This window comes from Pseudonaja textilis, chromosome 2 (genome assembly GCF_049901715.1).
Source record: "Pseudonaja textilis isolate UNSWEBS1 chromosome 2, rPseTex1.2, whole genome shotgun sequence".
Taxonomy (NCBI): Eukaryota; Metazoa; Chordata; class Lepidosauria; order Squamata; family Elapidae; genus Pseudonaja; species Pseudonaja textilis.
Window position 1 is genome coordinate 102,635,277 of NC_141991.1, and position 16,232 is coordinate 102,651,508.

A 16,232-nucleotide genomic window follows, 5' to 3' on the forward strand; every position below is an offset into this window, starting at 1 on the left:
CTTTCATAGCCTGCCACTGGAAGAAAATAGGCAGACACCCACAAAAGAGCATTCATCAATAGCTTCTAAAAAAAGAGGCACAATATAGCATTCCTGGGACAGGAAGAAAAGTATTCCAGACTTCCCTAACAAAAAAAGATGAATATTGATGATAGAATAATAAATTCTTAGGGGAACAGAAACTAATCTGCAGAACAGGCAGTTAATCTAGGAAGGTATATTGTCTCCGTGGAGCAAAAACCAAAGATGTAACTGAGTACCTTATTAAAATAATCAACCCCATGTATTACTACCCCTTTTTTCTTCTACACATGGGGACTAATGATACAAAAATGAATCTGAAAACAATAACGAGATTACGAACAGGTAGGGAAGAAAGTTAAATAATTAGGAACACAATTGGTGCTTTCATCTATACTTCCAACAAAAGGCCAACGTTCAATGAAGGAGCAAAGGATTTTAGAAATGAACCACTGGCTTAAAAACTGGTGTTGTCAGCAGAACTTTGGCTTCTTAAATCATCATCTACATTACTTATTATGAAGGGCTACTGGCCTAACAGTAATAACTGGGAAGATACTAGAATAGATAATTAAAAAAAAAGTTCTACGAACATCTACAAACAAATAAAATTATAACTAAAAGTCAGCATGTGTTTGTTAAAAATAGATCATGCCAAACCAGTCTTATTTCAATCTTTGACAAAGTGACTAAATTAGTAGTCCAGTGAAATGCTGTGGCCATAGTATATTTAGACTTCAACAAGGCATGTGACAAAGTAGACCATAACCTATTTCTTGGTAAACTAAAAAAAAATGTGGGGTAGTCAGCATCACCAGATGGATTTGTAATTGGCTGACAAATTGTATTCAACAAATAATCCTTAGTGGTACTACATTTACATGGAGGGAAGTAAACTGGGGGAAGCACAAGGTTCTGTCTCAGGCCCAATACTGTTCAGTATTTTCATAACTGACTTACATGAGGGAATAGAAGGGGAAACTCATCAAATTTGCAGATAACACTAAGCTGACAGAAATAGCCAATATCCCAGAAAACAAGCTCAGGATCCAAAAAGATCTTGACAGATTTGAACAACATGAAATGTAATGTCCAACCACATGAAATTTAATGTGGAGAAAAGCAAGGTTTTAACCTAGGCAGGAAAAGCCAAAGGTACAAGTACAGATTAGGTGAAATCTGGCTCAAAAACAGTAACTGTGAAAGCTAATACAATCCTGGGTTGTATAAACAGAGGCATAGAATCAAAATCACATGAAGTATTAGTATCACTTTATAAAGCCTTAGTAAGACCACACTTGGAACACTGCATCCAGTTTAGTCATCACATTACAAAAAAAGATGTTGAGACTTTGGAAAAAGTGCAAAGAAGAGCAACTAAGATAATTAAGGGTCTGGAGACAAAAACATATAAAGAACAATTTCTGGAATTGTGCATGGCCAGTTTAGAGAAAAGTAGGACAACTAGGAGTGACATGATAGCAGTATTCTAGTATTTGAGGGGCTGCCACAAAGAAGAGGTGGTCAACATATTTTCCAAAGTACCAGAAGGCAAGACAAAAAATGATGGAAATTACTCAAGGAGAGAAGCAACCTGGAATTTAGGAGAAACTTCCTAACAGTGTGGACAGTTAGCCAGTGGAACAGCTTGCCTTCAGAACTTGTAGGTGCTTCGTTGCTGGAGGTTTTTAAGAAAAGACCGAACAGCCACCTGTCTGAAATGTTATAGGGTATCTTGCTTGAGCATGGAGGTGAACTAGAAGACCCTCAAGGTCCCTTCCAGAACTATTCTGATTGATATTCAGACATCCAATCCCCCGCCCCACCCCAAAAAACCTCCATGCTTAAGTTAACAAAATCTTACTTACTGCCTCATAGGAGAATGTCAAAAAGTTGTTTTGCATGAAAACTGCAAAATTGTTTTGCATGACAATTTTGATGTAATCCTTTGAAATCATGACCCCCATGTAAGAACACTAAAATCAGATGAATGTAGGTCATCTTGTAAAATTTGATATATGATGACACTTTTTCAGTCATTTAATGTTGGAATTCTGTGCATGTCGTCTACTAGAGAGTCTAACCATATTGATGTCATTATCATGCATTCTTCTCAAGGACATGCTTCTTAGTTACCATGAATTGTGTGTTCAATTTTCTCAACCAAGCAGCTTTTTGTCTGATGAGCATGTTTTTCTTTAAAAAAAATATTGGTTTTTAAAAACAAACAAACAAACAAAACATAAAAACATCAAGCTATCTTCCATATGTGTGCACACAGTGTGCCGGTTGGTTTACAAATTGTTTTGTGCTTCCATTTCATAGGTGTGCTTCCATTTCAATTACAATTACATTGCATATAATGTCATATTTTCAATCAAAAATTAAATACCTTAGTATCATTATTAATCAATCATTTGACTATACTTTTATTCATTCATGTTTTACAAGATAATCATAATTTACTTAGTTTATTTTATAACAGTTCATATTATCATCCCAAATCTATCCTAAAATCATTTTGTAGATATAATAAGAAAGAAGTACATCTTTATATATTTATTATTTTCTAAGTCTACATATTTCATTACTGTATTTTATTGTCAAACCATTGATAGAAAAGATCCCAAATTTTATAAAATTGTTTATCCTCTTGTTCTCTAATTTCAAATGTCAATCTACTCATTTCAGCACATTCCAATATTTTCTTAATGATTTCCTCCTGTGATGATACTTTCTCATTTTTCCAGTTTTTAGCAAATATAATCCTAGCTGCTGTTAATACATTTGCAATCAGGTATTTCAAGTCTTTACTATATATTTCAGGTAAAATTCCCAATAAAAATATCTCTGGTTTCAAGTCTATATGTTTTTTTTGTCATTTTTTCCAACCACATATGGATTTTAGTCCGGTATTTTTTTAGCATCCGCACAAGTCCACCACATATGGTAATATGAGCCAGGTGTCTAATGACATTTCCAACATTTTTCAGATTTATTCTTGAACATTCTTGCCACCTTTCCATATGTCTCTATCTTTTCTATCAATTTTTATGCTGTTTCTAGAGGGTCTTCTAAGATGAAAACCAGATCATCTGCAAATGCTTGCAACTTAAATTCTTCCTTTTTGATTTTCATTCCTTTTATATTCTTTTCATCTCTAATATTTTTGTTTAGCACTTCCAAAGTTAACACAAACAACAACGGTGATAGTGGGCACCCTTGTCTTGTTTCTTTTCTTATATTAATAGAATCTGTCAGTTCTCCCTCTATCATTACCTTTGCCGTTTGCTTATAGTATATAGCTTCTATTGCTTGAATAAATTTTCTAGCAAAACCCATCTGTTCCAACAGTAATAACATGAATCGCCAATTCACATTATCAAATGCCTTCTGTGCATCTAGAAATATCAGAGCCATTTGTTTTTCAGGATGTGCCTCGTAGTATTCCAAGGTGTCCAAGATTACTCTCATGTTGTCTTTAATTTGTCTCTTTGGCAGAAATCCATTTTGATCAGGATGAATAAAATTATTTAAATATTTTTAAGTCTTTCTGCCAATATTGAAGCAAAGATTTTATAATCTGCGTTTAGTAGAGAAATAGGTCTATAGTTCTTAATTTGTAATGGATCGGCCTCCTCTTTAGGAATAAGTGTAATATAGGCTTCTGACCATGATTTAGGTATCTTCTTCTTTAACATAACTTCATTCATAACTTCTAGCAATGGAAGATTCAACGATTCTTGTTTTGTAAAATTCTGCCGGAAGTCCATCTGGGCCTGGTGCCTTTCCATTATTTTGCTTCTTGAGTGCTTCAGTTAACTCCATCATCATTATATTGCTTTCTAACATTGTTTCAGTCTCTTTAGGTATCTGAGGTAAATTAGCATTCTGTAAGTACTGTTTAACTCTTTCCTCCTCAATATTCTCTTGCATATATAATTTCCCATAGAAGTCTCAAATGATTTCCTTCTTCTCTTTACTACCATAGCAAACTTGGCCTTGGTCATCTATTAATTGCAATATTTTCCTTGATTCTTTCTCCTTTCTCAATTTTTATGCTAACCATCTGCCTGGTTTGTTTGCGTCTTCAAAGTAGTTCTGTTTAGCACCTCTAATTTTCTGTGCTAATTCTTCTTTTTCTATTTGACCCATTTTATGTTTAACTATATCCATTTTTAGCTTGATGTCCTTTTTCTGTGGCATTTTCTGTAGCTCCTTTTCAAGTCTTTTATACTCATCCTCTAAGGCCTTAGAGGCTTATCTTTTCATAGTATTCCTTTTCCTTGTATAGTCTATTATCAAGCCTCTAACATATGCCTTCATTGTATCCCATACATTCTGAATTGATGTATCTTCTTTTTTGTTTTCTCTAAAGAAAAAAGGCAGTTCTTTCTCCATCCACTGCATGAAGTCTTTTTCCTTTAAAATAGTATTATTTAACATCCATCTAGATCTTCTTTTTTGTCCTTTCCTTTAATTGTCATTGGATTGTCATCTGCCCAAGTACTTGTTTCAATATTTATTTCTTGAATATTAGCTATTAATTCTGTTGACATCCATATCATATCTATTCTGGACCATGATAAATGTCTATTTGAATAGAAGGTGTATTGTTTAGTTTTAGCATTTCTTTCTCTCCATGTATCTTTTAAGTTTATTTCATCTACCATTTTAAAAAAAGATTTAGGGAGAGCCTTTCTGTTTTGCTTTATTGTTTTCTATGCTGTATAGTCCAATTTATTGTCTACAATTCCATTAAAATCTCCCATCATAACTATATTAGCATAGTCCAGTTCAATTATTTTCATATGTAATTTTATGTAGAATTCTTCTTGTTTGTCATTTGGAGCATAGATTGCAATCAGGAGTGTTTTCGTATTATTGTCCATTATTTCCACCATTAGTATTCTTCCATCATCATCGGTATAAATCAATTTTGCTGGGGTGGTCTCTTTAATATATAAAACCACTCCGCTTTTCTTACATTGTGTCAAGGAAGTAAATATTTTCCCTAATTTTGGCTGTATCAACAATTGTTCATATTGTTTTTTAATATGTATTTCTTGTAGACAAATTATATCAAATTTTAATTTCTCTAATTTATGAAAGGTTTTCCTTCTTTTAACGGCTGAGTTAAGTCCATTTATATTAATTGTAATCAGTTTTTTCTCTTCCATGGTTTTATTTTGTAGTTAAGTTTAGCAGCTCTTGTAGATCTTAGTTCATGTTGTTCTTTGGCTTCCACCTTTCTACCTACTGCACTTTCTTCTTTTTCAATCGCCATTTGGCAGTCCTCTTGGAATTCAATTAGTGAGATTTCTTTTTCTGCCTCCTCCTCTTTCCTTCCAAAAAATTCTGTATAAAATAATTCCGCTTTCTCAATTGAGTCAATTCTATGTCTCTGTTCTTGCCACATTAAACCTTCTGGAATCAGCCATCTATAATTCACCTCGTTTTTAAGTAGCATTTTAGTCAGGATTCATTTAATCGGTATTCTCTTCTCATCTCTCTCACTCTTCTGGGTATTTGTTTCAAGACCACAATCTCCTTGTCTTTATATTTCAATGTTTTCTCTTTTGCCACTTGCAATATTTGCGTTTTAATGGCTTTCTTTGTAAATCTAATGTGAACTTCTCTTGGTAAGCTATTTCTCATTGCATATCTTTTGAAAACTTGATAAACCTCATCTATTCCATCCATCATCTTCTCTTCAGTTATTTCCAAAGCTTCAGCCAGTATTTCTATCATTATCTCAGCTAAATTTTGTCCTTTTTCTTCCTCTACATTTTGGAATCTAAGATAAAACTCTGATCTATCCATTTCCCATCTCAACATACCACTTTTATCTTGTTCAACCACCGTTAATCTATTATCAATATCTCCAATCTTCTTGTCTCTTTGTTTATCTTCTTCTTCAATTTTTTGAAATCTCTCATCATACTTCAACATCATTTGTTGGATGTTCTCCACTTTTTCATCAGTTTTCCCTGTTCTTTGTTCAATGTTCTCTGTTTTTTGTTCAATGTTCTCTGTTCTTTGTTCAATGTTCTCTATTCTCTTTTCAATATTCTCTGATCTTGCTTGAATATTTTGGATACCTTGCATAATCATCTGCAGAGTCACTTTTTCTTGTTCTTTTTCTTGCTTTAACATTGTCTCTATTGAATGTTATCCTCCAGATGGTGGAGAGGAAGAAGTAGAAGTTGAAGAACCAGGAGCTGTAGATTTCCTACTCATTTTAAGCAATTCAAAATCTTCAGGTTCTTCTAAACCTTAATCCAATTGTAAATTAACCAATTATAGTTCAAAATAAAAATAGTAGAAAAAAGAAGCCCAATAATAATGATTAAAAAAAAGGAAAAAAGGGAGGGCAAAATTTCTTCAGGTTCTTGTATACCTTAATCCAATCAGTAGTTAGATGAAGAAAAAGGCTTGAAAAAAAAGGAAAAGGAAAAAATTCTTCAGGTTCTTCAACACCTTAATCCAATTGAAAGGTCTCAAATAGAAAAGAGTGCACAAGAATAAACCAGAAAGGTAGATGAAAAAACAAAAATACCAGGAAAGGAGAAAAAAAAGGCTATTCCCTTTAAAAAAACATTAATACTAAAGCTTTCCCTTTAAAATAAAAAGCAAACGTAGAGATTGGACTTCCAAAGAAAAAAAAGAAAAACAAAGACAAGCTCCAACAAAGCCAAAAACCCAAATAGTTATTACAAGAAAATAAAAGATAAGATGAAATACAATAAAGCTGGTGAGGAGGGATAGCACAATGTAGAAAAAGTAAAAAGAGCGCACTGCACTTTGTTTAATTATCCAAGGCTCTTATTATAGCTCTCTTTTCCAAAAACTTATCACCTTTTTTTCCCCTAGGTTTCAACACCAGACTTCAGCTGTTGATAGAAACCCAGAAGAGCATCTGCAATAATACTCTCCCATGCTCTTCCTTCTATCTTATCAAATAGCAATCTCCTTGAAAAAGAGTCTCAGTTCTCTCTTTCTCAGCTTTGTCTGGTCACAGGGAAATAGAATATTTTCAAGCCTCTAGTTGGCACTGTTACAAAGTTTCTTTGCTCTCACTTTCCCTCTCCTTTTCCAAGCAAGATATAACAAGAATTAATAAAAAAAGAAAAAGATATTAAAAAAAGAAATAACTAAAAGGGAGCCTCTAGCCTAAAATATTACAAAATCAAAAAGGAGAAAAAAAAATAGATGGAAAAGAAAAAACCAGTCCAGTTTCAAAATATAAGATTGTATATAGAAAATCCAGCAATGAGAAAAAAACATTACTTTGACATTCCTGTTTAAGATCGCCGCTTAATCACTTCTGTTGAAACTTTTACAGATTCTTCCTTTTCCTTAGGGTGTCCTTTCAGATCTTAGAATAAAGAAAAAGTTCTCACCAAACTGGCACACTCTCTCTTTTCTGTTCTCTTTCATTTTGGAGCTGTCCCAACTTCAGCAGCTTTAATGGCTACCTCTTTGCCACTGGCAAGAAGAGCTTCTCCTAGATCTACCAGGGACTTTGTGGTATCCCTGGGATCGACAGGATGCACTTTTCACTTTCACCATCTCTTCGGGATGGTTTAGATCCGATAGGACCGTCCAGGAGCAAAGATATCGGCAGTGATCTCAGACCTCCAAGATCACATGCCGTCTTATTGCGATGCCAGCTCTGCCCTCCGAGCATGTTTTTCTCTAGTTCTCTCAGCTGTCTTATAAATGCTTACCTGTAATTGTCATCCTCACCTTCCATCTGTATCTTCTTTCTTGTATTTGCTTTTACAGAGGTAAGGCAGGAATTTCAAAACATCTCCACTGTGACTGCTGCTATAAACAGTTCCAGGATGGTTTATAATAGCAAGCATTTACCAACATTAAAAACTGGGAGCAAAACCTGGGAAACCAATGTGATCCCTCCTTATCAAATATCATTAACCTGAAGGCAGTTATTATTCAGCATAGTGTGGCTGGGGACATTCCCATGGAAAGAGCTAGATGCATGTGCTATGCCTAATCCAATTCATTGGCCCTGTGATTTAGTTATGTGTGCTGTTATTGATCTTATATGCAGAATTGGAACATAGACAGTGAAGATCGCACTGAGCAAGCCAGAAATATATTTGATTGATTGCTTTTTAACTAGTTCTTTAGAATATATTCTACATACATTCTCATTCACACAAATACAATATACCTCCAAAAAGGGAAAGGTAAGAGAGAGAAAAAGGAAAGCAGAGAAAAAGAAAAAGCATCTTACACTGATCCAGGCCAAGGAGATGAAAGAAAGTTGGAAATTTCTAAAGAAGATTTCAACATTTGAACACCATATTTATACATAATATCTGTGCTGATTCTCACAACAAGGCTTAGATTTTTATGCTTTGTTCTGACCTTGTATCTTTTCATCTTGTTTTGATATGTAAGTTGCTCAGTGGGGGGTGGGAGCTTGTGTTCTGGTCTTGACAGAAATCATGATTTTCAGCCAGTTTATGGATTCTAAGAAGTGTCGCCTGTTGCTTGTAATCCACATTCCTCACTCTTTTAAAGTCTCCCCTTTGAGCCATTTTGTGTAGCCAAAATAGAAGAATGCATATATAGAAGCCACATGGAATAAAAGGATATTATACACCAGAAGAATGTGTCCTGAGAAAGTAAGATATAGCTATTGTATAAAATATATATACAAGCCTATGTTTTATATTAATGCTAGGTTTTGTTATTCAGTTATAAAAGAGATGTAACAGTGGCATATGAGTTTACATAGCTAAGAAGAGCAGTAATGCTAGGAAAAGGACTGTGTCATAGCCATTTGTTAAAGACATTTTCAAGATTGAAGTATTTGTAGGATATTCATAAAGCTATCAGCTCCAAAATTTGCGATAGCAAGTATCACAAAGTATATTCCACTTTCTCTAATGTAGCAATCTTAATGTCCTGTCAAAAAGTTCTGTATATAATTTCCCTTGATGATTTCCTTCCTCTGCAGTTTTTTTTTGCAATTAATTGTAGATAAATTTCTGCACAATTCATTTACTAAATCATGTACTTTTTTCAAATGAAATTTGCTTTGATATATTGTGAAAGTATTATGATTTATGTATAGTGCCAATCCTTTCCAGTGGTTGTGTAGGCTGCATCTGCTTAAAGGATGGGTAATGTGAGCAACTAACTTCTTTGAGGAGATGAGCTTTAAAGTATGCAAAGACTAATAGTATTTCCAGCAGAAGACAGGCTAATGAAATCTGTAACATTTCTCCAGTAGCAGAGGAACATTCCCCTTTTACTGGGGAACTGTTCAAATCTGTAAACCACCTAAATTAAATGCTAAACTATATCTAATTGTGATGAAAAATTGGTCTGATGATGAATAAAATAGTGGTTGCTTGGTAATAGTGACATAAATATTATCCCAGTTTCCTCCACCTTTCCCAGGGCAAAAATCTAAAGTTTTCAGCTGCTGGAAGAAATTAGCTTGTCCTTCCCATCCTTTCATATCCGGTAAAAGTCAGTTCATAAAAAACATGATTGCTAAGACATTATCATTGTGTTACACTGAAGCCAACAAACCACCCTGAACTTCACTGGAATCAAGATGTATTTATCATCTATCAAAATTTGAAGCCACCCATCTCCCTCACAGGTGGATTCTGGGTCATACAAAATAAAATAGGAAAAACATAAAAACAGTATGTAAACTTTCAAAGAGGTAAGCAATTTTTTAAAAAAAATTAGTTAAAAGGTGGTGCGGAGAGAGGACTTTCGAGGCAGTAGCCAGTGCTCGCCATTGCACTTGAAACAAGGCAACTGAGCCATATTTTTATACCTTTCCAGAAGCCCAGGAAAGTGAGGGTCTGCTTCTTATCTGGGGGAAAGGAATGTTCCATGTGGTAGGGGAAATGGTAGAGAAGGCTCTCTTCCTACACCCCATCAGTCAGAATTCTTTGGCTGACATATGTTCTGTGCCTGATCAGGTGGGATGGGCCAATGTAAAAGTATAAAGAGGATTCTATAAGTAACCTGTCCCCGTGTCATGTATGGCCTTAAAGGTCATAACCAACACCTGGAAGCGGACTTGGACCCAGTGCAGCAGAAGTGTCCCACGCACCATTCTTTTGGCCACGTGGCCTCATGCTGTACCAGCTGAAGCTTCCAGATACTTTTCAAGATTATCCCCATGTAGAAACTCCATGTAGATTTATTTTTAGATACCTGGTAATTGAGAAATATATCTATCTTTCCAGCTCTTTATTTAGGGTAGGGATTGGGTCTTTAATCAGTTGTTATTCATATTGATAAGCTAATAATAATAAGGAGCAACAGAGATCCTTTCTTCTGTATACTAATCCATACCTCCATTTTAAGAGAAACTCATGGCTTGATTGGTTTTGCAAACCACTACAATTAATAAAGTTGAGTGTTCTGTTTACTTACTCATCAGATTTGTATAACTACCATATTTATACATTTTACCTGTGGAAATCATAGTGCTAGACAAATAATTTCAAGTCTTCTTGAAACATTGATGGAGTCATAGTGTTATATCTATCTATCTTTTCTGTATGTACATAAAACTTTAGTTGGCACAATCCAGCTTATGTTGGTTAGCTCATACAATCATCAAACATCATTGCAAAGTTGTAAGGATGACTTTGGAATGATGGACTGAGAGGAACTGGTAATAGGAAATTTGAGGAGTGGGCTTTGTTGAGGTAATTCCCCATTAGGAGAATGAGCGCACACAGGGAGACATAGTGAGAGTGGTGAAGAATAACACACAACCAGCACACAGATATGCTGTATAGTAAAATGTAGGTTTTTACTTCCAGTAAATAGTTAAGCAAAGTCCAACAAGCAGTCCAAGTCTACACGGTTAAAGCAGTCAGTTTTCAGTCCAGGGGTAATCCAATAACAAAGTTCAGTATCAAAAACAGTTCAGTAACAGACTTACATCAAATCCAAGAAGAACTATGATCAGCAACAGTCAATAGGGAAATGTAGGAACAGCAACACTCTCAGCAACAACAGAACAACCCAAGTTTCTGGCTCCATCTTATGGCCATTTGAGGAACCACACCCAATTACAATTTTAGCATTCCTTTAAAGAGACAGTATTAAAATGTCTATCCTGGTTTATATATTTTCCAACCCAACTGTTAGGTGACTTACATTCCTAACAGGCTTTGCAATTTATTGGCTTTCCCTCAGATTCTTCTCTGCAATTTTCATTCAATACTAAAGTTCAAAACTGAGAGTGAAAGACTGTTTCCCCCCAATAAACTAGCTGCAGGAGAGTCAATAAGATTTCTTAAAGGGTCACGAGTCAGAAGGTAATGGTTACAAAGAAGGCCATTGTGAATGACCTGCAAATAACATTGTAGGAGCATAATCAGTCATTTATAATCACCAGTGCCAAGATGGGTGGGTGGGGAATCACTTTACTGATGGCATAACTACAACTTAATTTGGAAAGTTTGTTAGAAAAAAGGATGTTGACTAGAGCAAGAAGCTAAACAGTCTGTTATTAACAGACCAAAGCAATTGAGCTTCTGATTCTGCCCTTGAGCAATGACTCTCTTACAGCCTTGTCAATTTTCCTCTAAATAAAGTTTTCCTGTGATAGAATTACAGGAAATGCATAGGCACGGGAGCTATCCTCTATATTGCATGGAATATAATCACATCTGCTGGTGGGAAGGGGAAAAAATCTGGAGAGGGAATGTGGATACAATGAACTTCTGGCTCTCAGAAAAGAAACTAGTTTTGTGGACATCATGGTAGTTGATCTGGAGGGGGTGAGCCAGAAAGAAGGGTATTTAGATGAGTCTATGAAGAGCAATCCCACTCTTGGACTGACAGTCACTTTGTTATTTTGAGGAAGGAAGGAAACATTTTAAGGAAGAGGAAAATATATCAGTTTTTTTTTTTAAATGACACATATCTTGGTAGAATTCTTTTGTGATGTTAGTATTCTTCCTAGAGCAGGGAAGGATAGAAAGTGATTCATTAGGCATATAGAAAAGTTGATTTGTAATAGGCACTCGAGCGATTTATTTGCTTGTGGGAAAGATTGCAAATAATAAATAGACTGATAGATTGTGCATTGGGATTGTGTCATCCTGAATCTAAAATCTAAAATGAAGGTTTCAGGATAAAATGCTAAACATCCAGGGATACCTAAGGTGGAATTCTTTTAAATGCTTTCTTGTTCCATATGTCAAAGTTGGGTAGAGGGGTAGAGGAGAGGTTCCATGGGTAGGTTAGTGGCATCAGAAAATAGGGATGTCAAACTCATGTTGTCATGGCAGCATCACATGACATATCAGGATTTTTCCCTCCTTCGCTAAACCGGATGTGGGAATGGCCAGCACGTGATGCATCCGGCCTATGGGCCGGGAGTTTGACAGCCCTGGGCAAGATGAACAAGAGGAATAATCTTTGCTTGAGCCTGAATGTGACTTGAGTGCTAGTGCTTAAAATTCTTTAGAACATACAACAATAGTTCAAATAACTTGTAAGGAAAAAACTGAGTGAAGTTGGACAGCATCTGATTTAGCTCAACCCAACTCTAAGGGATGAGGCTATAAATATTCTGACACAACAAAAAAAAGTGTATAGTACAATAATATTGCTTAGTCTGGTACCTAGCACTACTGCATAAGGGTTCCTATACAGTGCTGGAGGCATCTTGGCTAGATTAAAGAAACTGAAATGCCCCATAGAGAGTGCAAGTTATGATGGACAAAATATAAGTAATATCTGAGAGAAATGTATTGTAAAAGGTTTAAACAAAATAAATCATTCTTGTAACTTGAGACGAAAAGACTGAGTGTGAGCTTTAAATGAATAAAACCATCAGGAAGGCATTAATAGGAAATTTTAAAATGTAGTGGTCCTGGTTATGCTTACATATATTTGGTCAATGTTACAGTATATGGCTCATACCTGTTTACAAAATGCTAACATCCTAACCTTGGAAGGGAAGCTATTCCCAAAGTCTGGAGCAGCCATTCGAGTCTTCTTCCTAATCTTCACCCACCTAGTCTCCAGAGGAAAATGGATCAGAAACATGTCCCTCCTGATTAAATGCTCAGGAATGAGCAGACTCTGCTCAGAGAAGACAGTTCCAAAGCTAAAGTCACAAAATCCTCAGCCCTTTGAATTGTACAAGGAAGCCTACTAAGAGCCAATGTAGCCCCTATAAACAGCTGTAATTCTGCTGCAGTTCCCTTCAGCAGCCACACAGCTGCATTTGCACCTCCTGCAACTTTCAAATGGTCTCCAGAAGTATCCCCAAGTAGAGCTCTTTACAGTAAACCAAAAGGGATGGGATAAGAACATGAGCAACCAACCCCAAAGCATCCTATGCCACAAAATGTTTCATCCAGGGGACCAGTAAAAATTGGAGAAAGTTTATCATGGGCCATAGGCTTAACTTATAACTCAGTCAGGACACCCTGTCTCTTTCTTCTTCTTTTTTATGATTTTAATCCCTGATGTATTTAGGTAAACACTTGAACGAGTCTGTGGAACTTCTGTTTTTTATCTGCTGATTTTTTTTTAAAGAAAAATACTGTATATACTGCTCTTTATTAGGATAGATTTATGGCATTTTCACATGAAAATAATCAGCACTTGGAGCGTCTCAGCTTTCAATTGACCCAGTGAATTTTTGTTTTTGTTTTTTCTGCTTAGAAAGTAAAGGCCAAGCTGATGGATTCTATAATGCTAGATATGGAGAAGCCCAGGAATTTGTTTGCCGCTCAAAATTGTTTATTTGCTGTGAACATCCTGATTGTGATGCATTTCTTCACCCGAAAGGTCACCTTTGGAATGACAGCAGCTGGTTGGATTTCAAAGCTGCACTACTAAGCTACAGCACAGTATTGCTGCTTTATTAAAGTTAATGGGGGAAAAAATCACCATATGCTTGGCTTTCAGATTTCACCCTCTCAATAAAAGTGTGGCAATGCCTTTGACCTAAAGAGAAACTAGCAGGGCACTTACTATTCTTGGGAGCTGACACTGCCTTGTCTTCAAAACAGTATTTCAAAAGCTTTATCACCCTTTACATGTTTTCATAATGTTTTTCATAATAAAGCATGAAGGGAGCCACTGGTGCAGCAGCTGTCTCCTGATGTTAAAACCCAGTAGGTGGAGTCTCAGGAATGCAGTGGCAGGAACAGGACCAACCAGCTCAATTCTACTGTCCTCCTCATATTCCAGAGATCCATTTGCAAAGTGGGACTTATGAGCATATGCATGTCAAGTCTGCTCAAGGGTGAGTAAGGAGAGGTGGTTTTGGTTACATGCTATTCCACCCTAAAAGAAGTGCCAGAAAAAAGAGTCACCTTGATATGCTAGAAGACTGGGTTCTGTTTCTATCTTTGATCATGACTTTTATACATTCTCTAGTTACTTTCTCAACAGAGAGGGATTATTTGCCCCATTCTCGAGATTGAGGGGACAGATGCAGATAACTGAGAGTAACATTTACAGATAAATAATTTTGAGAGCCTGTGTCTTGTGATAGCCCCACTCCATCCTTCTGAATTGTCTTTATGAAGGAAAGGTGCACCAGGATGGCTTTTCATTCCACTTCACTACAGGTGACATTCTAGAATTGCAGAGATCATGTGTTCTAAAGATTGATTTCTTTCTGCATGTCTACTACACTTGTTAAGAATTTCTGTGGTTCCAGGCGATAGGATAGGAATAGGACACGATAAGATAATAAGATTTATTGTCATTTTTTACTGTAAGCATGTTGGCCCACATTAAAAATTAAATTATGTTACCTGCTCTCAAAAGAAAGTATGTATCTACCAGTAGTGGGATTAAAATTTTTTTTACTACTGGTTCTGTGGGCTTGGCTTGGCTTGGCTTGGTGGGTGAGGCAAGGGAAGGATACTGCAAAATCTCCATTCCCTCCCCACCCCACTAACCTGCTTTCCAGCTCTGTTGTCCTATGCAGGGAAACAAAAGAAGACCCAGCCAATCAGCTGGGACTCGGGAGGCAGAGAATAGATGGGGGGGGGGGGGCTAGTCAGAGGTGATATTTGCTGATTCTCTACTCAAAATTTCCACTACCAGTTCTCCAGAACTGGCCAGAACCTGCTGAACCTCTGGTTCAGCAGAGGTTCTGACCATACCCATACCCATACTCATACCCATACCCATACATAACACACATATACAAGGTTGATGCTATATGGAGCAAAGCTATGACTGAATCCGGATGTTCTGCTTGGATACAACAAAGCCATTTTCCATATACGCTGTCCATACATTCTGGTATTATGCAACAGGTTTGCCTCTGTTACACTGAGCATGCTGATCAGAGATCCCTAGCAGGTCATAGCACTCTTTCTTCTTCCTTTTCCAGCTTGCCTGCTTAGCTTTGTCTCTATTTTACTTTGTAATTTTAAAAGGGCTCAGAATAAGCATCAGGTTACTTATCAGTGAGGTAAAAGGAAAAGCAAGATCGCTGAGCAGAAAACGGGGAGCACTTCTGTGATAAGATGCAGCTTGACAGACAGCACATAGAAACAGATGCCACAAGCTGCAGATGTAATGAGATATATAAATACTGAGACCTGCAGGAATAAACGGAGGCATCCTCTCCCATAAAAATGTCTGCTAAAGCCTCAGCCACATCAGTGGATTTTCAGCATCGGTGGTTAGATCTGTTTGATTTTAGAATCAGAAAAAGATGTTTTACTTAGGAATTTTAATCAGTCAAGTTTTATTTTCCAGCAGACACTGTGACTTTTCAGTTTTTAACAAGTATTTTAGGTACTCCTTCAAGTCTGTGTGACTGAACAGAGACATCACTTGTTGAAGCTATACATGCAGTCTACCCTATGCCCCCTCAAATGTCTCCCTAGGGCAAGGGTGTCAAACTTGATTTCATTGAGGGCCACATCAGGGTTGTGTTTGACCTCGGGGGGCTGAGGTGGGCGTGGCCAGGGTGGTCATGTCACTTGTGTTGGGGGAGCATCTGTGGTGGCCCGAATGTTGTGCCAATTAAAACGGGCTCCTGAGCTGTGTTTTCAGCTGCAACGGCCTCCTGCAACCCTCTGCAAGTGAAATCAGAGCTTTGAGTGGCCACTCACAAGCTCCATTTTTGCTGGCAGAGGCACTGTAGGACAGTCCTTTGCTATTTCCAAGGTGGTCCCACAAGCCAGATCTATGCACCCCATGGGCCAGAT

General features: G+C 36.6%; 1 protein-coding gene across 1 annotated transcript in view; it reads left to right on the top strand.

Annotated features, from left to right (window-relative positions):
- LOC113437223 (heparan sulfate glucosamine 3-O-sulfotransferase 3A1) overlaps positions 1–16,232 on the top strand; it is a 92,615-nt gene that overhangs the window by 57,156 nt on the left and 19,227 nt on the right. The gene's annotated exons all lie outside the window — the stretch shown is intronic.